The following is a 23,446-nucleotide window of genomic DNA, read 5'->3' as shown; positions in this document are numbered from 1 at the left end:
GGTCAGGGAGCAGCACACCCTGTGTTGGGAGGGCAGGAAATCCAAGCTGCCTATCCTTGGAAGGACTCACAAAACCAAGGCCTTGCATACTTAAAAAAAAAACACTACCTTTACCTACAATTATCACCCAAACAGCCTGGGACACCTGATCAGGGAGAGAGAAGAGATGCGACAGGCTTTGCAAGTTGATGTGAGAGAGCAGAAATTCCTGATGTACAAATCCACCAACGCTGGAAACAGACAGACAGTAAAGCTGCAGGGTGCTTGTGTCACTCACACCAGACAATCTTCTGCAACCTCATGCCCCCAGAGCACTCCAGGAACAATACCTGAGCCAGAGCCAGAGTAAGCCCTCGGGGTATCTCAGGCCATAAAAGTCTCTGCATTCCCCACACCAAAAATAGCCCCCAAAGGAAAGTTTCATTGGAAAACCCCAGTCACCTACAAACCCACTGTTCAGAATTGCTCCATCCCACCAGGGCAGCCAATGAGAAAGTAGAACAGGAAAAAGGTGTCTTGCCATCAGGGGAGCTGTGGCTCTGCCCCTCAAAGTGAATCTGGAGACTCTACAGCAGCGAGACCAGGGCCAAGATCCCAACAGGGGTCAGCGTTGAGTGTTGGGTCAGCCAAGCCCCCGCACTTAGCAGGTCCTGCAGCCCCAAGGCCCGTAGCCCACAGGCCCCCACACCCAGCACCGCGCCAACCAGCTGCTGCCCTATCGCAGATCTGGGGGCAATGGGTGCCATAGGTGCCTCCCAGGATTACACAGTCACACCCTTGACACCTGCACCCCAGAACAGGTCCCACTACACGCCCCAAGATCCGCACCTCATCTGGATATGAGGGAACAAGTGAAAAACAAGCGCAAAAGTGCCCCCCATCCTGGTGCTAAAGCGCCCCCCACGTAGCTCAGTGTGGAGATGGGTAGGTGCTGGGTGCTCACGGGATTCTGTCCCCAGCCTTCCAGAAAATTGGCTTCAAAGTCCTGCCTCTTCTCAAGGGCCCTACTCTGTCCTTTACCCACACCACGTTTCCAGGAATAGAAGAACCAGAAAGAGCCCACTGTGATGTCACTTCTGGTTCAGAAAGCAGCATTAAAGGGCCAGAGCCCAGATGTGCAGAGAAACATTATGCCCACCCAGACGGATTGGTGGCTCAAGGGGGATGGGCTCGCATAAAGGAGTGGAGAGGCAATGCTGGAGTGGCCTGTCACACAGTGGGGGCTAGCAGGAAGTAAGGAGAAGTCCCCTGGTCTTGTACTGGACAAACAATGAATGCTCTAACACACAGTCCATCAGGAAAAAAGCAAAGGTGGTTCGTTCAAAGTAAAACAGGCAGATAGGGAGCGGGTGGGGCATGGGACAATTAATTTCTCTGGGAAGACATCAATCAAGATGGGGTGAAAGCAGTGACTCGAAGCCAGCCCTCTCCAGGAACTGCAGATTAACTGGCCTAGCAGCAGCCCAAGCAGCTGGAGAGATGCTGGAACAAAAGCAAAGGCTGGTAAGAACATCAGAGAGCACTTTCAGTCTCCGCTCTACCCCTTGATAACACACGAGTAATAGACTCTCGCCAACAAGAAAAACCCAGGGGGCATTTTAAGAACAAAAATTAAAACACAGAGAGATAGTACAGTGCGTTAGCACCTGCCATGAACTTCGTCGACCTGAGTTCCATCCCTGGCATCCCAAATGGGACCCAAGCATCACCAGGAGTGACCCTTAAGAACTGCCAGTTTGCCTACAAACAAAAATATCACGATCACGATCATCCTGTTGTTCATCGATTTCCTCGAGCAGGCACCAGTAACGTCTCCTTCCTAGCCCTGAGATTTTCTTTTTTTTTTTTTTTGCTTTTTTTGGGAAGGTCACACCCGGCGATGCTCAAGGGTTACTCCTGGCTCATGTACTCAGGAATCACTCCTGGCGGTGCTTGGGGGACCATGTGGGATGCTGGGAATCGAACTTGTGTCGGCCATGTTGGCTGCGTGCAAGGCAAATGCCCTACCCACTGTGCTATTCCTCCAGCCCCCGAGCCCTGAGATTTTAAAGTGCCGTTTCAGTGCTCTTTCAGGATTAGGAGAATGAGACCCATCATTGTTACTGGTATTTGGCATATTGAATACGACACGGGAAGTCTGCCAGAATCTGCCATGCGGGCAGGATACTTTTGGTAGCCTTCTAGGTTCTCCAAAGGGAAAATAAGATAATAAGATGTCGCACGGTTGCATCTGTGGCCACGCACTTCCGGGAGCTGGGTTTTATAGTCTCTGCGTCTTGGCCATTGATGGGACCAACCTGGCACTGGCAGTAGCTGGTGGGTGTGACACCTACCTACTAGAATATGAGGGGTCTAGCTGGAGAAGGCCCAGTCCCAATCTGAGTAGGCTTGGAGACCTTAGCCCCAGGATCCTCATGTCTGGGTTCCTCTGCCAGTTCTTTCATGCATGAGGCCCGTTCGGACGTGTGGAGAGTGGTCCCAGCATGGCCGTGGCTGACTCCCGAGGTCCACAGCTGCTGGGGCTTTGCTAGGGGTAGGGAAGGGGGAGAGAAACTCAACCCTCCCCCCTCCAAGGGGCCCCAGTGAGGACAGCCAAGGGCGAGGGCAGGAGACTCTGCGCTGTTCTCCTCCAGGAACTGGATTTTATAGTCTCTGCATCTTGGCCATTGATGGGACCAAACTGGCACTGGCGGCAGCTGGTGGATGTGATGTCTACCTACTGGAAGATGGGGGATCTAGCTGGAGAAGGCCTAGTCCCAATCCTAGTAGGCTTGGAGACCTCAGCCCCGGGACCCGCATGCATGGGTTCCTCTGCCAGTTCTTTCATGCATGAGGCCCATCCGGACCTTTGGAGAGTGGTCCCAGCATGGCCGTGGCTGTCTCTGGAGGTCCTCTGCTGCTAGGGCTCTGCTCAGGTCTGGGGGGGGGGAGAAACTCAGCCCTCCTCCCTCCAAGGGGCCCCCGTGAGGACAGCCAGGTGCGGGGGGCAGGAGACTAAATACATATATATATATGTATATACATATATATTTAAATGAATGATATGCAGCATGTGGACCAGCCTAGAATGGAGGTACACATGAAGCTAACAGGCAGTAAACTGGACTGGTCATTTTGTGGCCTTGCTTGGCATTTTGGAGAGATCTCAATGGTGTTTACCATTCTGGTGAAAATAATTTGTTGGAATTTTACTACTTCCAAGCAAAAGTTTGACCTTTCTTTTTCTGCCCACCCCTACTACTGCTGAATTGAGGTCAGTGGATCCCAGGTATGTGATTACTCTTTATTACTAGTAATCACAGTTAAGTAGAATTGCCTATTGAGATGGGGGCAGATGTTGGTGAATCTCTCATGTTCCCACCATTTGTAAAACATTTAATTCAGGGGCCTCTGTATCATCTCAAAGAACTGCCAAATGTCTTTCTATGCACAGTAAAGTCCGTGTAAAGTCGCTATCCACCCTATTAAAGAAACTTGCCTAGGCCATTCTTCCATTTTGGTACTTCCTGAATTTTTTTCCTTAATGGTTTTACAAAATTAATGGAAATCTGAATATAGAGACTGCAGACATACTGGAGCAGGAAAGGTGCTTCCTTGCAAACAGCTGACATGACACCAACCCCAGGACCCCATAAGTTTCCCTGAGTCCCCCCAGTCATGGGCTACTGACCTTAGCGGCAGAATGACGGCCTGAGCACAGCTCAGTGAGTGTCCCAAGAACACAACAGGAGGGGCCGAAGAATGAATGTTTACCAGTTTTTCTAATTTCAAAGGATTTGCTGGGCATCATGGTTAATCTATCATGAGCCCCAGCAAACCAAACCAGGGCCTGTGAACTAAAGCAAAGAATGAAACAGTGGTGAAACTTGACAGCCTGAAGTGCGGGAAGGTTTCCATACCTGTTTATTTAATTCTGATTTGATCACCTGCTTCATGAGTTCTATCACCAAGATCCATTATTTAAAGATTAACAGACACATCAAGTCCAATTTCTGGAACAGTGATATAGCTGCACCCGAGTGACAACAAGAAGTATTTTTCCCTTATGTGCTGACATCATGCGATTGGTATCCCACACTATCGGGATAGTTTCCATCTTATATCCACATTAGGCATCCCACATCCTTATACAAACAAACCATGTATTACTGAATGGGTTTGGTGTCAGGGTATCACTTTCTTGGGGTTTGGTATTAGGGCATCACTCATCCAGTATGAAATTAACATTGTCTACTAGGGCTTGAGTGGAACACAAAGGCCTTCCCACATTCTTGACATGTGTAAGATTTCACACTGGTATGCATTTTCATGACAAGTAAGGCATGAAGATTCAAGAAAGGCCTTTCCTTGTTCCTTACGCAAATAAGGCTTCTCTCCAGTGTGAATTCTCAGATGCACAGCAAAGCCTGAGTACAGATTGAAGGCCTTCCCTCATGCCTGACACTGATGAGGTTTCTCTCCACTCTGAATTTTCATATGTTCAGTAAGTTTTGAGGACAGACTGAGGGTCTTCCCACATGTCTGACATGCATGAGGATTGTCTCCACAATCAATTTTCCTGTGCTGAGAAACCTATGCAGACTGAGAAAAGACCTACCCATTCCTTAAAATCAAAAGGCTTCTCTCCAGTATACATTTTCATATGCCTGGTGAAGGCTGAGGAATGAAGGAAGGCCTTCCCACATACCATACATATATAAGGTTTCTCTCCACTACAAAATCTCATACAACTAGTAAGGCCTACGGAAAGAGTGAAGGCCTTCTCACATGGCAGACAATTGATGGACTTTCTCTCCACTATTTAGTAAGGCCCCCAGATTGAGAGAAGACGTTCCCACATTCCGTACAAAAATAAGGTTTCTCTGGGGCTTGAGCAATATTACAGTGCGTAGGATGTTTGCCATGCACGCAGCCAACCTGGGTTCGATTCCCAGCATCCCATGTGGTCCCCTGAGCACTGGGAGGGATAATTCCTGAGTGCAGAGCTAGGAGTAAGCCCTGTGCATTGCCACGTGTGACCCAAAAAGCCAAAAAAAAGGTTTCTCTCCAGTATGTATTTTCCTATGACTACAAAGACTTGAAGAAAGAGCAAACATCTTCCCACATTCCTGATATAGAAAAGATTTCTCTCCAGTATAGAATATCCTATCCTGGCAAAGGCTGGTGGTGTCAATGAAGCCCTTCCCACACTCCTGACATATATAAGGCTTCTTTCTAGAATAAGTTTTCCTATGCACATTAAGGCTTAGAATAGAGGATTCTCACATATACAAAGCATTTTTCCAGGATGAGTTTCCCTGTGACTCAAAACGTTTGAGCAACTAATAAAGGTTTCATTCCAGAACATCCTGACCCCACAGAAATGAATGCTCAGCTTAGTTAGAAGGAAAGGATACAGGTCAACACCCTTGTGTGCCTAATAAAACCCTCAAAAATACAGAAAAGGAATGAAGAAAATATCCATTTTACATATGCCCAGATTGGTGCCTATCAAGAGTTAAAATACCCAGGTTTAAGAGACATATTGAGTCATGCTGAAGACTCCCAAGGATCATCAGAAGTAAACCCACAAAGTGAAATAGTGCAGCGGCTGACAGGGTGAGGCCCAAAGCAACGAACTTCTTAGAGCCAGAGTGATAATACAGGGAGGGTGTTTTCCTTGCACATGGCTGACACGGGTTCAATTCTAGGTATTCCATATGGTCCCCTGAGAACCACAAGACGTAAATCCTAAGGGCAGAGCCAGGAACAATCACTGATCATAGCCAGAAATAAACTGAAATACCCAAAAAAGAAAAATAGAAAAGAAAATGAACCTGTGACCACAGTGACAGTACAGCATGGCAGGCACACACCTGATACACAACTATGGATTTCAGCCCTGTATTCTATATGGTTCGGGAGCACTGTAGGGAGAAATTCCTAAATATTCACGAATGTTCTGAGTATTACCAGGTGTAGCCCGGAAATCAAATAGAAGCAAAGGAAAAAATAATGAATGAAGTTGAAGTGCTGGTGCAGTAGTACAGTAGGAAAGGCACCACACTCGTAAGGTGCTGACAGGGTTAACCACAGTACCCTCATGGGCCCCTGAGCACTACCAGGTGTTGTTCTTCAGGACAGTGCCAGGAGAAATGTGGATGCGGCCCCCCGAATCAAAACCCAAAATGAACACACTCAAGTGAAGGATACTATAATAATTAAGCAATAGAAGGGAACTATTGAGAGGATTCCGAGCGACCATATTGGGTGGAGGGTGGAGGGCGCTTGCCCTGGATGTGTCCAACTGGATTCTATCTGCTGAATTCCATTTGGAACCCAGAGTCCACCAAAAGTGTTCCCTGAGCCAGGAGTACAAGTCCTGTGTATCTCCAGGTGTGGCCCAATAAGAAAAATAACAAAAATAGCGGAAAAATAGAGGACCCAGAGAAACAGCAGTCCCCACTGTTGTCAAACATTGTGGCCATTAGAATCCGGTCCCTTCTGAACTCGCAGGTGCCTCTGTGGATCTTTCCCGGCAAGTCAGCCCCACATGGCCCTCAGCAACAGCCCGCAGGTGCTGGCAGGTCTCCAGCATCATGTTCCTGTAGAGCTTCATCTGAGAGGCGGCCCTTCAGGCACATCCACTCTTGGACATGGAGCTTGTGGCCATGTCAGAGAAAGTACTGAGTCAGTTACACAGGTGGGCAGTACTAAGGCCAGATTGCCACCTTGCTCAAAGTAAAGTGTTATAGATAAGGAACAGTCCCTGTAAAGATGTCTATGTCATTTTTAAAAGAAAGCGATAAACACTCCTGAAGTTCATATAGAAAAATATCCCTCACCTCTCCACAACAAGTAAATGAAGTATTACTTGGGTGGAGAGGAAAGGGAGACATCACTTTCCCCAACTTAAAAATGTAATGCAAAGCACAAGTAGGTACAGCAGCATGATGTTGGCATATGCACAAACACTTAGATCAATAACTTGAATATCCTGAGACAGACCTTCAGGTATATGATCTAATAATAATTAAGGAGTTAATGATTATTAATAGTTAATATTAATATTAATAAATTAATATTGATTAATATTATACCTCATATATAATATCATATAATATATAAAATTAATATTAATATATTGATATTTTAATTCATATTAATATTTAATAATTTAATACTAATTATAATATTAATATTAATATTAAATTGTTAGAACATCATGCGACGGCTGGAATGAGAAAACATGGGAGTGAAGATAGATGGTCGGCAACTACACCACCTCCGCTTTGCTGATGACATCGTTCTAATAACACCAAACATCAACCAAGCGGCACAAATGCTGAACGACTTTGACCGTGAATGTGGAAAGGTCGGACTACAGCTGAATCTTGCGAAGACAATGTTTATGAGAAACAGCCTTGTTCCTGACGCTCCATTTGCTCTCAATGGAATCACCATCTCCGAATGCAACAGTTATATATACCTAGGTCGAGAAATCAACATGATGAATGACCTGGCACCTGAGTTGCGCAGGAGGAAGAGAGCGGCTTGGAATGCCTTCAAGAGCATTGAAGAAATAACTAAAAGGACAAAGAACCTCCAGCTACGAGCACATCTCTTTGATTCCACTATTCTTCCTGCATTAACATATGCCTCAGAGACCTGGACCCTACGAAAACAGGATGAGAACACTATTCGGGTCTCTCAAAGAGGAATCAAAAGAACTATGCTTGGAATATCATGATTCACTCAAATGAGAGATAGAATCCGGAGTTCTGATCTTCGTCAACGCTCAAGAATCAGGGACGCTGTCTCATTTGCCAAGACATCAAAAATCAGATGGGCTGGACACGTAATGAGGTTTACAGACAACCGCTGGACTAGAGCCATTACTGATTGGATTCCACGAGACATCAAAAGATCACGTGGACGCCCACCTATAAGATGGTCAGACTTCTTCGTCAAGACCCTAAATGATCGGTTTGAGGCTCTACATGTTCCTAAAACGAACAGATACCATTGGGCTACGCTAGCACACAACCGGGATGAATGGAGACATTACTGGCACCCGCTCGAATAAATCGATGAATAACGGGGATTAAGTGATTAAGTGATTAAGTGAATATTAATTATTATAAACATTAATATTATTAATATTACAGTAGAGGGTTACAAGGCAGTAAGGAGAAGTCCCCTGCTCTTGTAGTGGACAAACAATGAACCAATGCTCTCACAAACAGTCCATCAGAAAAAATGAAAAGGGGGTTCATTCGAAGTAAAAGATGCAGATAGATAGTGGGTGGGGCATGGGACAATGAGTTTCTCTGGGAAGCTATCAATAAAGATGTGTTGAAAGCAGTGACTCCCAAGCCAGCTATGGAGATGCAGAGATGCAGCAGCCCAGAGAGTCGAAGAGACGCTGGAACAGGAGCAAAGGCTGGTAACAACAGAGAGCGCTTTCAGTAAAGGCTCTACCCCTTGATAACACATGAGTACTGGACACTCACCTACAAGGAAAACCCAAGAGGCAGTTTCAGAACAAAAATTTAAACACTGAGAGACAGGAGAGTGTGTTGGCACCTGCTGTGAACTTGGTCGACCTCAGTTCCATCCCTGGCATCCTATATGGGGTCCGCGCACCACCAGGAATGACCCTTAAGAACTTCAAGGTGTGCCACAAACTAAAAGATATAATTACGTAAATTAAATGCAGCATGTGGACCATCCCAGAATGACGGCATACATGAAACACCAGGCAGTAAACGAGACTGTTCATGTTGTGCCCTTCCTTGGCATTTTGCACAGATGTTAATAGTGTTTAACATTCTGGTGAATATTAGATTGTTGGAATTTTACTGATTCCAAGTAAAAGTTTGGCCTTTCTTTTTCTCTCCCAAGTACGAATGAATTGAGGGCAGTAGAACCCAGGAAGGTAACTGCCCTTTATTACTAGTAATCATTGTTTAGTGAATTGCCTACCGAGATGGGGGCGGTAGTTGTAGAATCTCTCATGTTCCCACCATTTGTAACATATTTGATTCATGGGGCCCATGAATTATCTCAAAGAACCGGCAAAAGTCTATACACAGTAAAGGCCATGCAAAGTGTCTCTATCCACCCTATTAAAGAAACTTGCCAAGTTCATTTTGCTAACTTGATACTTTCTGGATTTTTTTTCCTTAATGCTTCTATAAATCTAATGGAAACCTGAAGGTAGAGAGTGCAGAGATGCTGCAGCAGGTAAGGTGCTTCCTGCACACAGCTGACATGGACTCCAACCCATGGACACCATAAGTTTCCTGAGTCCTCCAGTCATGGACTGCTGACCTCGGAGGCATGAGAAGGCCCTGAGCACAGCTCAGTGTGTCTCCACAGACTTAGTAAAAGGGGGCTTGAAGAATGGAGGTTTGCGTGTTTTCTAATTTCAAGGATTTGCAGCAGCATCATGGTTAATCTCTGTCATTAACTCCTGCAAACCAAAGTAGGGCCTGTGAATCAAACCAGAGTAGAAGCAAAGAATGAATCAGTGGTGGGCCTTGACAGTCTGGAGTGAACGATTTGGTACCTGTTTATTTAGTTCTAATGTTTCCAGGCTTCTATCACCAAGTCCCACTATTTATAAGTTTATAACAGACAGATCAATTGCAAATGCTGGGACATTGCCATAGATGCACCTGGGCGATAACAAGGAATTACCTTTCACTTATGTGCTGACATCATGGGAAGGGTGTCTCACACTACCAGGATTATTTCCTTCTTACCTCCATATTGGGGCACCCCCACTCCTTATAAAAAACAAACCATGTAATACTAAAGGGGCCGGTTCTTACTGGGGGTTTGCTATTAGGATATCAGTCATCCAGTATGAATTTAATGTTGTCTCCTAGGACCTGAGTGGAACACCAAGGCCTCCCCACATTTCTAACATTCATAAGATTTCACACTGGTATGCATTTCCATGACGAGTAAGGCAGGATCATTGAAAAACAGCTTTTCCACGTTCATGAGATATATATACATATATATGTATGTATATATATATATATTTTTTTTTTTTCTCTCCAGTGTGAATTCTGAGATGCACAGCAAAGCCAGAGTACAGAGCGAAGGCCTTCCCACATGTGTCACATTGCAGTGGCTTCTCTGTATTATGAATATTCATACGTTGATTAAGACTAAAGGTCTTCCCACATCTCTGACATGCATGAGGATTCTCTCCACAATGAATTTTCTGGTGCTTAGGAACCTATAGAGACTGAAAAAAGACCTTCGAGCATGCCTTAAAAAAAGTTTTCTCTCCACTATGCATTTTCATATGCCTAGTGAAGGTTGAGGAATTAATTAAGGCCTTTGCACACTCCTCACATAGATACGGCTTCTCTCCAGTATAACTTCTCAGAAGCATAGAAAGGCCTAAGGGTCTCGAGAGTGAAGGATTTCCCATGTGGAAGACACTGATGAACTTTCTCTCCACTATTTATTAAGGTCCCCAGATTGAAAGAAGACATTCTCACATTCCGTACAATCATAAGGTTTCTCTCCGGTATGTATTTTCCCATGATTACAAAGACTTGGGGAAAGAACAAATACCCTCCCACATTCACGATATACAAAAGATTTCTCTCCAGTATGAAGTATGCTTTTCTGATGAACCTGGAGGTGAGAATGAAGGTCTTCTCACATTCCTTGCATATATATGCTCCCTCTCCCGCGTGAATTCTCCTCTGTACAGTAAGTCTAGAGGATCTAGTAAAGTCATTCCTACACTCCTGATATATATAAGGCTTCTCTCCAGAACGAGTTCTCATATGCACAGTAAGGCATAAAGATAGAGTGTTCTCACATATACAAGGCTTTTTTTCCTGGAAGAGTTTCCCGATGATTCAAAAGTTTGAGCAACTAAAAAAGGCTTCAACACAGAATGCCCAGAACCCACGGAAATGAATGCCCAGATTAGTGACAAGGAAAACGATACAGGTCAACACCCACGTGTCCCTAAAAACTCTCAGGAAAGTACAGAAAGGGAGTGAACAAAATCTCCATTTCCATATGCCCAGATTGGTGCCTAGCAGAGATACAAGACTCAGGTTTCAGAGATATATTGAGTCATGCTGAAGACCCCCAAGAATCTTAAAAAGAAAACCCACACAGTGAAATAGTGCAGCATCTGGCGAGGTGAGGCCCAAAGCAACTTACTTCTTAGGCCCAGAGCAATAATATAGTAGGGAGCATATTTGCCTTGCACGAGAATGATCCGAGTTCAATCCCAGGTATTGTATATGGTACCCTAACCATTGCCAGAAGTAATTCTGAAGTACAGAGCCAGAACAACCACTGAGTGTAGCCAGGTATGACCCAAAATGCCAGAATAGGAAAAGAAATGAACCTGTGACCAGAGTGACAGTACAGTGGGGCAGGCACATTCCTGATACACAAATATGGATTTCATCCTTGGCATCCATATGGTTCTGGAGCCATACGTGTGTGCCATACGACTCTGAACGAAGGGTTCAGGACCACCCTCAATCCCTCTCAAAGCAGGAGTCTCAATCGGGGAAACCTCTGCTGGCCCCAGAGGTCCTATGCTCCCGTTGCCTGGGACTGTGTAACTGAGCAGGTGAAGCTCTTCTAAGCAACAGGACAATATAGGGGAAACGCATGTCCTGGGGCCCGAGTCACTGTAGCTGCCAGAGCACATAAGGTACCAGCATATCCCGGAGACCCCCACAGCCAATGAGAGTGAATATGGAGCACAGAGCCAAGAGGAAGTTATGAGCACCTCCCCTGTAGGACGAAAAATATGAAAAGAAACATAGCAGCAGGATGGAGTAAAGGACAGTGGGTCTGGGAACATGAGTAGGCGGGCGATCCCCACCATACCATCTGGTCAATCAAGCACTGCCAGGTGCAATATTGAATATAGAACGAGAACTGACCTGAAAATCATTGGGTGTGACCCCCCCATCACCTCACCTCACCTCACCTCATCAAACAAAACAAACCTGAACAAATAGGACACTTATACCGGCACATCAAAGGGTTCCTAAAACTTGGCATGTGGGATCCTTGAGCACTGATCTGCGAGTATTCCTTAAGCATCACTCCACTCGGGTATGGCCCCAAAACTCAAATTCAACAAAACAAACAGGGAGAAAAATGTAGTCAGACAGCAGGGCATGGGGCACTCGGACCAGTAGCCACATCCCAGGACTCCTTCCAGAATCAACTCAGAGATAGACGGCCCCGGACACCTGTGTGCTCCTGTCACTGCATTCTGTCAGCTTGTCACTCTCCTCCTACCTGGGCATGGTCTGCCAGATGGCACGTTATCACTGTGTCCAACTTCTGTTTCCCTAGGATCAGCAGGAAGCTCTTTCCAAAGACCTGGAGGACAAATCAAAGCTGCGAGCATCATAGAGAACCAGCACAGGGCTCTAACCAGAACTTCCTTCTCTGGCACCAGAAATGTGCTCACTGGTCTCATCCTTTGGCCCGAGCTCGCGGCCCTCCCAGAGGAGAAACTGACAGATGCTTCTTCCTCAACAGGGGCTGCAGAAGTAGGTTGGCATTCGGGCTACCCACAGTGACGGCAAGGCAAATAGGTCCGTTGATTCCACTGTCACTGAACGACTCAAACTTCCTGATGTAGTAGGACTGGAGCTCAGTTAGGAGTCACGGAGCCCCGCCTTTCCCGGTGGTCTTATCAGTCAGACATAGAATACAAGATACAGGTGTGTTGATTCCTAACTCTCCACTCCTGTGTCTGTGTAAACATCAGGGGCTACTTCCCGCCCATTTTCTCGGTTAAGTCATATATCCTCAGGCGTTTGTCATATCAAATACATCACGTAGCTTGCCAGGCATTGCCATGTGGGCGAGATACTCTCGGTAGCTTGCGGGGCTCTGAGAGGGGATGAGGAATTGGACTTAGATCGGCCGGTGGGCGTCATGAAAGCCAAATGCCCCCCTCCGTGTTATGGCTCCAGCCCCTCTTTGATACATTTCAAGCCACATGCAAGGCACTGGACTAATACCCATTGGACTAATGCTTTTTATTTTTCTCTTTATTGTGAGGATTATTTTTTTCACTGAATCACCGTGAAGTAGTTACAAAGCTTTCATGACTAAGTTTGAGTCATTCAGTGATTGAACATCCAGCCCTCCACCAGTGTATATTTTGCAACACCAGAAACGGAAAAAAATGAACTTTCCGACCTGAATGGAGCCTGGCCCTTTAAGACTCTGGCCGACGTGTCAGTGACGTCACGGAGCCCCGCCTTTCCCTGGGGTGTTTGAATTCTGGCCGCAGAATCTCCCCTCAGCCTCCTCCGTGGCCGAGCGTGAGGAGTCGGGGAGGGGCAGGGGTCTTGGGCCCGTTTCCTTGTGCGCCACCGCCACCGAGGGGTCGCGCTTTGGTCCAGCCTCCGCGGTGGAGCCTCCGCGGTCTCCGCCTTGTGCCGAGCTGGGCGGCGGCCCCTCGCCAGGCCCCCCGCCCCCGCCCGGAGGTTTGTCCCTTTTGTTCCGCGTATTTTAGGGAACGAGGGGGCTCGACTGGAGGGATCTTAGGTCCGAAGCTGTGAAGGGGCGCGGGTCCCGGGGAGGTGCCACCTGCCCGGCGGGGCTCGGGGCTGATTCCCGGCTCTGCGCTCAGGGGTCCCTCCTGGGGGCTGGGGGTCTTGGGGGTCGTTGGCGAGGCCCGCGCCCTCCCTGCTGCCCTGTGGCTCTGGCCCCCAACCGAAGAGAAAGAGGAACGGTGCCTCAGTTTCCCCAGGTCGATGGGGCGTGCGCCGGCCGCCTCTCCGTTACTTCCCTCAGGGACACCCGGAGCCCCTGGGGGCGGGTCACGGGCTGGTGCTGGGGGTTTGGCCGGGAAAGTTCCAGGCGGGCCTTTTGCGGGGCCCCTGCCGTTTGTTTTGGAGTCAGGGCTAAAGGGTCGGTTTCCCTGCAAAGTTGGGGCTGGAGGGGATTCTTTTTTTTTAATTACTCTTTTTGTTTACTTTTTGATCGACATCCGGCAGTGTTCCGTGCCACTCCTGGCTCTGCGCCCGGGATCCCTCCTGGCATACTCGGGATCCCGTGGGATTGCCAAGGCTCAGTCCTGGTCAGCCTCTGCCAGGCAGATGCTCTCAGAAGTGTTGGGCTGCGCGTTTGATTTTTCCCGGTTCTGTGCCCCTGCAGTAGAATTTTGGGATCCTGGGAGATGCGGAGCTGTAAGAGACCCTGGCGGAAGCAGCTGTAGCGTCTGGGCTATGTTGGACCAGAGGGGTTGGTGCAAACTTAGCAGGAAGCAGGCTGGTCACTTTTAGGATGTGCCCCAAGCCCTACCATAGTCTAGAATCACCATTGGCCCCAACACCTTTATGAATTTATTTTAAATATATATATATATATTTTTTTTTTGCGTGGAGAGCATACTTGAACATGTTCAGCGATTATTCCTACCTCTGCACTCAGGGATCACTCCTAGTGTGCTCAGGAAAACACATAGGATGCCGGCAATCAAACCTGGGTTAGCCACGTGCGAGACAAGAACCTCAGCTGTTACACTTTTATTTATGGGCCACAGCTGGCAAGTGCTCAGGGCTTAATCTTGGATCTCAGTGCAGGCATGGTTCCTGGCAGGACTGGTGTGGGGACCCTACGTGGTCCTGCAGATGGAACCCAGCTTAACTGTTTGAACGTAAATCCCCTTATCAACTGTACTATCTCTGTTAATCCTACGTGATTTTTATTTTTCCCCAGAGCATTTCCCCACTGTTGATTTCCCCCGAACGAGAGGCTCCCCTTTCTTTTCGTGTGAATACTTGCAGAAATGGGGTTTGCAATGACCAGTTGATTTATTACTCTGCCTCTGGGACCTAATATTCATTTATTCAGCTAGATATATCTGTTTCAATAGTATAAATTTTTCAGTTAGAGTGACCCAGTGGCCCTGAGAGATCGAATGGCAGGTGAGCTGCTTGCCTTGCCTTCCCTGAGAGCTAGGGGCTGCCTAGATCCCAGCCTCCTTCTCCTTTGCCTGGAGAGGAAGGAGCATCAGTGTCTCTCTGGGTGGGTCTGTGAGCTATGCCTAAGTGTGAGGCTGGTCAGCTTTCTGGCTCTCCAATGCTGGGACTTCTTTCAGGGCCAGGGCTTTGCTCCTCTCTGGTGCTCACAGCTCTGACTTCTCTTCCAGGTGTTTCCTTGGAGCCTCCTGCTGACCCTTGGGAATTACAGAGGATGGAGACAGTAGTGACATGCGATCTGACTCACTGTGCCCAGGTAGGAGGAGAGTGATGTGCTCTCATGATGTGTTGACAGGCATATGCAGGCTTCCGGGGCTGCCCGTCTCTTGAGTTTCAGTAAGAAGCTTTGAGATGTGGTTCCTGGCCTGAGTGACTGATTCTCTGCTGCTTGAGGCCACTTTCTCCATGTTGATTTGTTTTGCTGTATTTGGGTTTACCCACACAAAGCTGTGCTGAATGAGATCCCCACATCAGTGCTCAAGGATCACTCCTGACAGTTCTCGGGGACCCTATGAGGTTCTGTGAATGCGCGGCTGACATATTCAGTTTCTTTTGTTTTAGGAGGTAATGGCTGGGTCACACCCAGTGATCCCCAGGGGTTTCTCCTGGCTCTGCACTCGACATTGCACCTGGCAGTGCGTGGGAGACCAGATGGGACAGTGGGGATTGACAGTCCTACCCGCTGTTCCTGGACCCACTATCCTATTATCCTATTTCATCCTGCTATTTAGTTTTCTATTGTATTTGTTGTATCCCAAAGGGAGGTGCTCAGGGCTTCTTGGTTCTGTGCTCTGGATTCACCCCTGACGGGCCTTACTCCTGAGAGCATCTTCAGGTCAGTCATGAGCATGGTAAAGTGCCCCAGTAATGGTCTCAATGTCCTCCTGTTGTTCATCGGTTTGCTCAGTAACAACTCCATTTTGAGACTTGTTGTTACAGTGTTTGGCATGTTGAATATGCCACGAGTAGCTTGCCAGACTTTGCCGTGCGGGCGAGATACTCTCAGTGGCTTTGCCGGGCTCTCCGAGAGGGGCACAGGAATCGAAGCGATAGTACAATGGTCTCAGGTTCCTGTAAATAATTTCTTCCATTGTTATATCAATTTACTTCTTGTACTGCCCTTTGCTTCAGTATGTTTTTTTTTTCTTTCTTTTTTTATGGCATTTATTTCTTTAGCGTTTTTGGGTCACACCCAGTGATACTTAAAGTTTGCTCCTGCTTCTGCACTCAGGAATTACACGCGGCAGTGCACGGGGGATCATATGGCATGCCGGAGATTGAACCCGGGTCAGCCACGTGCAAGGCAAATGCCCTGCCCGCTGTACTATCGCTGCGGCCCTTCTTTGGGTTTTGATTCGGGGTGACAGTCCACATTCCTCTTGGCTCTGTGCTGAAGGATCACTCTTGGCAGTGCTCAGGGGCCCATGGGGGTGCTGTGGACTAAACCAGGTCAGCACCTACAAGGCAGGTGCCTTTCCCACTGGACTCCTTCACCAGGCCTGCAACTTCATTTTTATTATTTTTTCTTCAGTTTTGATTTGATTAGGGGACTACACCCCGTAATGCTCAGGAATTTCCCCTGGCACTGTTCCAGGAATCAAACCGTATGTGTGTGTCACTAGGTGCCAGTCCTGTTGGAGTCTCATTCTGAACACGAGTTCCTTTCTTTTGGGGGGCCTCACCCCATTAGGTGCTATTGTATTTTGGTGCTTGGAGTCACTTCCAGTGCTTTTTGGGGGGCTTCAGCATGAATAAATATCAGAATGAAATTAAAACCTGGACTTATATCACTGATAACTACCAATTTAGGGCATATCAGAAGTGGAGATTCTGTTCACGCCTTTTCAGGAATTGCCTGATTTTGTTAGGAGCACAGGGAGTTGGCTTGTCATGTTTTCCTTCTCACTAATTCATACCCAGTCTCAATGGTGACAGGGCTTTCCAGAGTGAAGCCTGTGGTGATCTCCTGGCCAGAAGGAGGAGTCCTGAGGCCAGGGAGGAGAGGCATTTGTGCACGTGCGTGTCTGAGGACCCCCCCATGGCTTGTGCCCCGGGAAGTGTGTGGGTGCCCTGAGCACATGTGAAATGTGCTGCTGAACACAGGGCTGTTGGGCTCCTGAAAGCTGCTTCTGTGCTGCGCTCATGCTGCTCTTCATTTCATGAATTGGCTGTCATGGAATGATCCTGAGCTTTTCTCTCTTGGGTTTGTCGTCAGTATTCCTTATATGTTAGCCATGCAGAAGAGTCATGGTATTTGAGTTGGCCTTGGCCACCCATCTGTGCTTCACCAGCCTGTCTATATAGCCTCCAGTGATGATGTTCCCTTTCAGGAGCAGCTAGACCCACCTCTGCCTTGTCTTTCATGCTTAGTTTTGCCCTCAGGTCATTAGCATGTTTTGTCAGTATATTAACAACTTTTTGTTTGGTTTTGGGTCTGGGGATTTTCAGTATTTATTCCTGGTAGTTCTGAGTTTACTTTTGGTGGTACTCCAAGATCAGCCCGTCAGCTTCATGCCAGGCAAATGCCCTACCTGCTGTTCTCTCCAACACACTGAGAATATCTTTTGCTTTTCTGTTGAAATAGTGAATGAGTGCGCCCATAACCAAGGTAATTTGAGCAGGAGCGGCAGTACAGCAGGGAGGGTACTTGCCTTTCATACATCTGAACCAGGTTGAATCCTTTGTATTGTGTTTGGTTTCCCTGGTATCACCAGGTCTGGTTAAAAAAGAAAACCCCAAAAAGCTATTTTGTGGATTCCCAAGCTGCTCCCAGCATTCCCCACAGTGGACCTTAGTCAACTCCATTCCATTACTAATTCTTCCATTGTGTGTTGAGTTTGATTTCAGAACTTTCCTCACAGCTTCAGGGTTTTTCATTGCAGCAATTTGATTTGGGAACTGGATCACTGAATAGGATTGAGCTGGTAAGAATTGCACATTGAATATAAATACTATGCCAGCGGCATAGTTCACTGGAACAAGAATGTGGCTTGAAAGGAGGAGGTCTGGCCACTGCAGGGAGGAATTTGCAGGCTAATGCTGGGAGTAGAGGGCCTGTAGTTTCACTGGTGCTAAAATCAGTCATTTATAATCTAAAGATATTTCTATTATTATTATTATTTTATTATTTCTTATTTATTTCTTATTTATTGTTTCATCTGGCTGATGCTATGTAAAACAAAAACTCAGTTGAAGAATGTGAATGACATGCTCAGAATGACTATGAAAACCACATTTTTCACCAGATATCTGATAATCATTTTGGGGTACTAAAATCAGTATTGAGTTTCACTGTCACTTGTTCATCGATTTGCGTGAGCGTGCCCAGTAACGTCTCCAGTGGAGACTTTGTTGTTACTGTGTTTGGCATATCGAATACATCACGGGTAGCTTGCCAGGCTCTGCCGTGCGGGCGAGGTACTCTTGGTAGCTTGCGGGGCTCTCCGAGAGGGGCGGAAGAATCGAACTCGAGTGGCCGTGTTGGCTGCGTGCAAGGCAAATGCCCTACCGCTGTGTGACTATGTAAACCACATTTTTCACCAGATATCTGATAATCATTTGGGGGTACTAAAATCAGTATTGAGTTAAACCTAAATATTATCTAGGAAAATCTCAAAAATTTCTCATATACTTAAGTTTTGCAAATATGTTTACCTCAAAATCAAAAAAAATTATATCTCTCTGATAGTGATGTAGAGAACTTTTTCATCTGCATTTTTGCTATCTATAGTTTTCAGAAGGAAGTTGCTATTCATCTCGTCTCCCCATTTTTTGATAAGGTAGTATAGTTTTTATCTTGTAAAGTTCTGCCAGTGCCTTACATATCTTTGATATTAAGCCCTGATCAAATAATTGTTGGTTAAATATTTTTCCCATTCTGTAGCTGTCTTTGTATCTGGGTCATCTTTTCCTTTGAAATGCAGAACCTTTCAGTTGTATGTAGTCCCACTTGTTTATCTTTGCTTCCACTTGCATGATGAGTGGTGCTTCATCCTTGAAGATGTCTTTAGCTTCAACCCATGGAACGTTCTGCCTACATTTTTCTCTATGTAACATATGAATTCATGTCTGCCACCAAGGTCTTTAAGCTATTTTTATTTTTGTGCATGGTATTAGAAAGACGTCCTAAGAAAAGAGGTTATTTTTGTTACATGTACATGACCAGTTTTCCCAAATCCACTTCATGAAGAGGCTTTCCTTGCTCCATTTCCTATGTTTCACTCCTTAATTATTAATTATCATTCATGACTATTAACACCATTAATAATAATTAATTCTTAATAATTATTACATATCAATAATTATTAATAATTATATAAATACAAAATATATTTATAATACATAAATATTAATTCAAATACTATATTTAATATTTATATTATTTATTATATTTGATATTATTTAACATTAATATTTATAATATTTAATATAATACAAACATTAATATTAATATTCATTTTATAAATATAAAATATAAAATATATATTTATAATATATGAATATTTACCTAAATATTATATTTAATATTATTTATATCATTTATTATATTTAATATTATTTAATATTAATATTATTTATTATATTTAACTTTAAATATTCAATGTTAAATATTAATATAAATATAAATATTAATATTTATAAATATTTACTGACATTAATGTTCATTAACATTAAATATTAACATTAAATATTAATATGCAATATTAAATATTTATAATATTTAAATATATATTTATAACTATAAAATATGTAAATATAAAATATATAAATAATAACGATCATCAATATATTAAAAATTCATTAATTATGCGCTAATAATTAATACAATTCTTAATAATCATTAATTATTAATATTAATATCAATATTAATATCATCAATAGTATTAATATTATAACTAATATTAAATTATTAAATATTAACATCGATTAAAATATTAATATTAATATTAATATTTGTCAATTTTACGTTTATATTATAATATTATATATGATATAATATTAATTAATATTAATTAATTAATATTAATTAATTTAATATTAATATAAATCAATTCATTTAATTTTAATGAAATATTAATATTAACTATTAATAATCATTAACTCCTTGATTATTATTAGATCATATACCTGAAGGTCTGTCTCAGGATATTCAAGTTATTGATCTAAGTGTTTGTGCATATGCCAACATCATGCTGCTGTACCTACTTGTGGTTTGCATTACATTTTTAGGTTGGGGAAAGTGATGTCTCCCTTTCCTCTCCACCCAAGTAATACTTCATTTACTTGTTGTGGAGAGGTGAGGGATATTTTTCTATATGAACTTCAGGAGTATTTATCGCTTTCTTTTAAACATGACACAGACATCTTTCCAGGGACTGTTCCTTATCTGTAACGCTTTGGGGTTTATTGACATCTTGATGATATTAACCATCCCAATCCATGTGCAATGGATATGTTTCCATTTCCTCATCTCCTCTTTTATTTCTCGAAGTAACTTTTATAATTATCTTTGAATAGGACTTTTAAGTATTTGGTTAGGCTGATTCAGAGATACTCGTTTTTCTGAGTCCTATCTGCCAATTCGGTTTTAAAATATTTTTTCTCTATTTCTTTACTTGTATATAAAAAATCATAGACCTTTGCATATTGATTTTGCAATATGCCACTCTACTATATAAATCTATTTTTTCTAGGAACATTGTTTTAGAGTGTTTAGGATTTTCTAGGTACCGTATCATGTTTTCTGCAAATAGTGAGAGTTTGAATTCTGTTCCTATCTAGATGTGCTCGGTATCTGTTTCTTGCCTACTTACTATGGAAAATGTTTCTAGTATTATATCAAATAAGAGTGAAGAGAGTGGCCAATGTTCTTTTGTGACTGAACTAAGAGGAAACACTTTTAGATTTGCCATTAAGAAGAAATCTTGCCGTGGGCTTTTAACAGATGGCTTGAAAATACTGAAGAAAATATTTTTTTAAGTCTCATTTGGTTGAGTGTTTTTTTAATGAATGAGTGCTGGATCTTATCAAATACCTTGTCTTCTATTAATCTGATTATGTTTTTTGTTTTTTCTTTTATTGATATGGTGTATGATGTTGATTGATTTGTATATTTTAAACCAACATATGGACTGGAGTGATAGCACAGTTGGTGTAGGGTGGTCCCTGGCACCATAAGTGATCCCTGGCAATGCTTGGTTGTGGCCCACCTCAAAATAAGTACAAACTACAAATCAAAAACGAACAAAAAAATCTCATTGATCCTGGACAGGATGCGTTTGTGGTGAGATGATTTCAGTGCCCCCCCCCCCCCCCCCACACACACACACACACGGTCTGTCTTGCCGGTTAGGGTTGCAGCCTTGCCTTAACCCATACGTCACTGGCTCCACACTGTGATAAAACCAAAACCAGAGCTGGGTGTATTTTATTTTGCTGGAAAGGACTTCTTTAACTTTCTGCAGACGGTCATCTGTTCATTTTAGGTATATGCTTATTGAGTTTAAAAAACAAAACAAAACAAATTAATGATTTCTCAGCCTTCAATTTTGGGCATCCACCACGTAGAACCACTGGGTTGTTCCGTGGAACATCCATCCACGTTTTTTGGAATTGCATTCCTTGTGGTGGAAATGTTGGAAACAACCTTCAAGCTTCAGTTTTTCTTTCACATGGAGACTCCTAATGAATGGAGCAATAATTAGAATCCTCCTTTGCATTGTACCGGGAAGCAGCCAGCATAAGTGGAATGTCTCTGAATCTGCACTCTGTGACAATGTTTTGATTTGGTAAACCTGACTTCTGCCCCATGGGGATGCCAAGACAGGCTGGGTGTCTTTTGAGGGCGATCAAAATGGAGAGAGTGACCTCACTCTGAAGAAGCCCTCCTCTGGGAATGGGTCCTCACAGTGTGTTCTCCACAAATTTTGGACACAAACCCCTCCAAGGCAGCAAGCTGAGGACTGGGGGAGAGAAGCATTTATAGTGAGTCCCAAATACCGAGAGTCCCATAATGAAGGTCACCATGGACGGAACCTGTCCAAGAGAAGGAATGTGGGGGAGCCCTCCCCCATGTCCTCCACACCGGGATGTTCCCTTAGAAACCCACAATGGACAGAATCCCCAGGATTGTCACCATGGAGGACAAATTTTGAGTCAGGTGTCATTGCGGTGTGATAGCCCAAAGATCCAAACCGGAGAAAAACCTTCTATGTCTATGAACTGTGGGAAGACTTTCATTTCCCCATTTAAACATATTATACATTGGAGAGTTCAGACCGCAGAGCAACCTCATGTGTGTGAAGAATGCTGTGAGACCATTATCCTGTCCTGACAACTTAGTGTCCTTGGGAAAATTCATATAGTATTCAAAACTTATGTCAGGACTGTGGGAAGGTTTTTGCTCAGTACTCGAGCCTTTCTGTGCACAAGGAAAATCACACTGGAGAGAAACGGTATATCTGTAAGACATGTGGAAAGGCCTTCGCTCATCTCTCAGTCCTGAAAACCATATGAATACTCATACTGGAGAGAAGGCTTGCATATGTCAGGAGCGTGGGAAGAAGTTTAGTAGATCCTTAGTACTTACTGTACATAGGAGAATTCACACTTGAGAGAAATGATCTGGTGTGGCGTGGTGCTCATTAGCTCCTGTGTGCCTCCATTTTTAGAGTTGGTATATACTGGGATTTATTTATTGAAGTATGTTTTATGTAATTTATTGCACACTCGGCAGCTCTTAGGAGTTTGTCCTGGCGTTGTTCTGGATGCCAGTAATGGAACTCAGGGAAAGCATGTTCAACACAAGTATTAAGCCACAATACTAACCTCTGGCGGTTGAAAACGTGCTTCTTTAGCTGCATTCTGGTGTTTCCTTGTAGGTGAGCATTCTCTACTCGCGTGTTTTCAAGGGGTACAGTGGTTACTGTACAGTGCTCTCTGATGTTCTTAGCAGACTTTGGTCCTGTCCAGTGTCTCTCCAGCTCTCTAGGTTGTTGCTAGGCCAGTTTCTCTGCACCTTCAGGGCTGGCTTCAGAGCCACTGCTTTCATCCTCACCTTGAGTGATGACTTCCCAGAGAAACTCATTTTCCTCTTTTACCTTGAATCAACCTACTTCTGTTTTTATGATGAAAGTGTGTGTGAGAACATTGGTTCCATGTTTGATGAGTACAGGATCAAGGGACTCTGCTTTAACTAGATGCCCTGAATTCTGTGACCGGCCCCACCAGCTCTTGCCTCTCTTCTCCTTTATCCTCCTTGCCAGATTCACCTGGCTGATATAATGGACTGTCTACATTGGAACGTTGCACTTTAAAGCTCCTTGGCGATGGATGAGGTCACAGGTGGTAGTCTTCCATGTACACGTTTACTTCCTAATAATGTCAAGAGGATCAGGCCTCTTATGGGCACACATTTAAAGGACAAAGTGACACTTCACTGTCCAAGGGGACACTGA

Source organism: Sorex fumeus, unplaced genomic scaffold, assembly GCF_029834395.1.
Source record: "Sorex fumeus unplaced genomic scaffold, SorFum_2.1 ptg000051l, whole genome shotgun sequence".
NCBI classification, from domain to species: Eukaryota; Metazoa; Chordata; class Mammalia; order Eulipotyphla; family Soricidae; genus Sorex; species Sorex fumeus.
Note: the sequence above shows the minus strand (reverse complement) of the source record.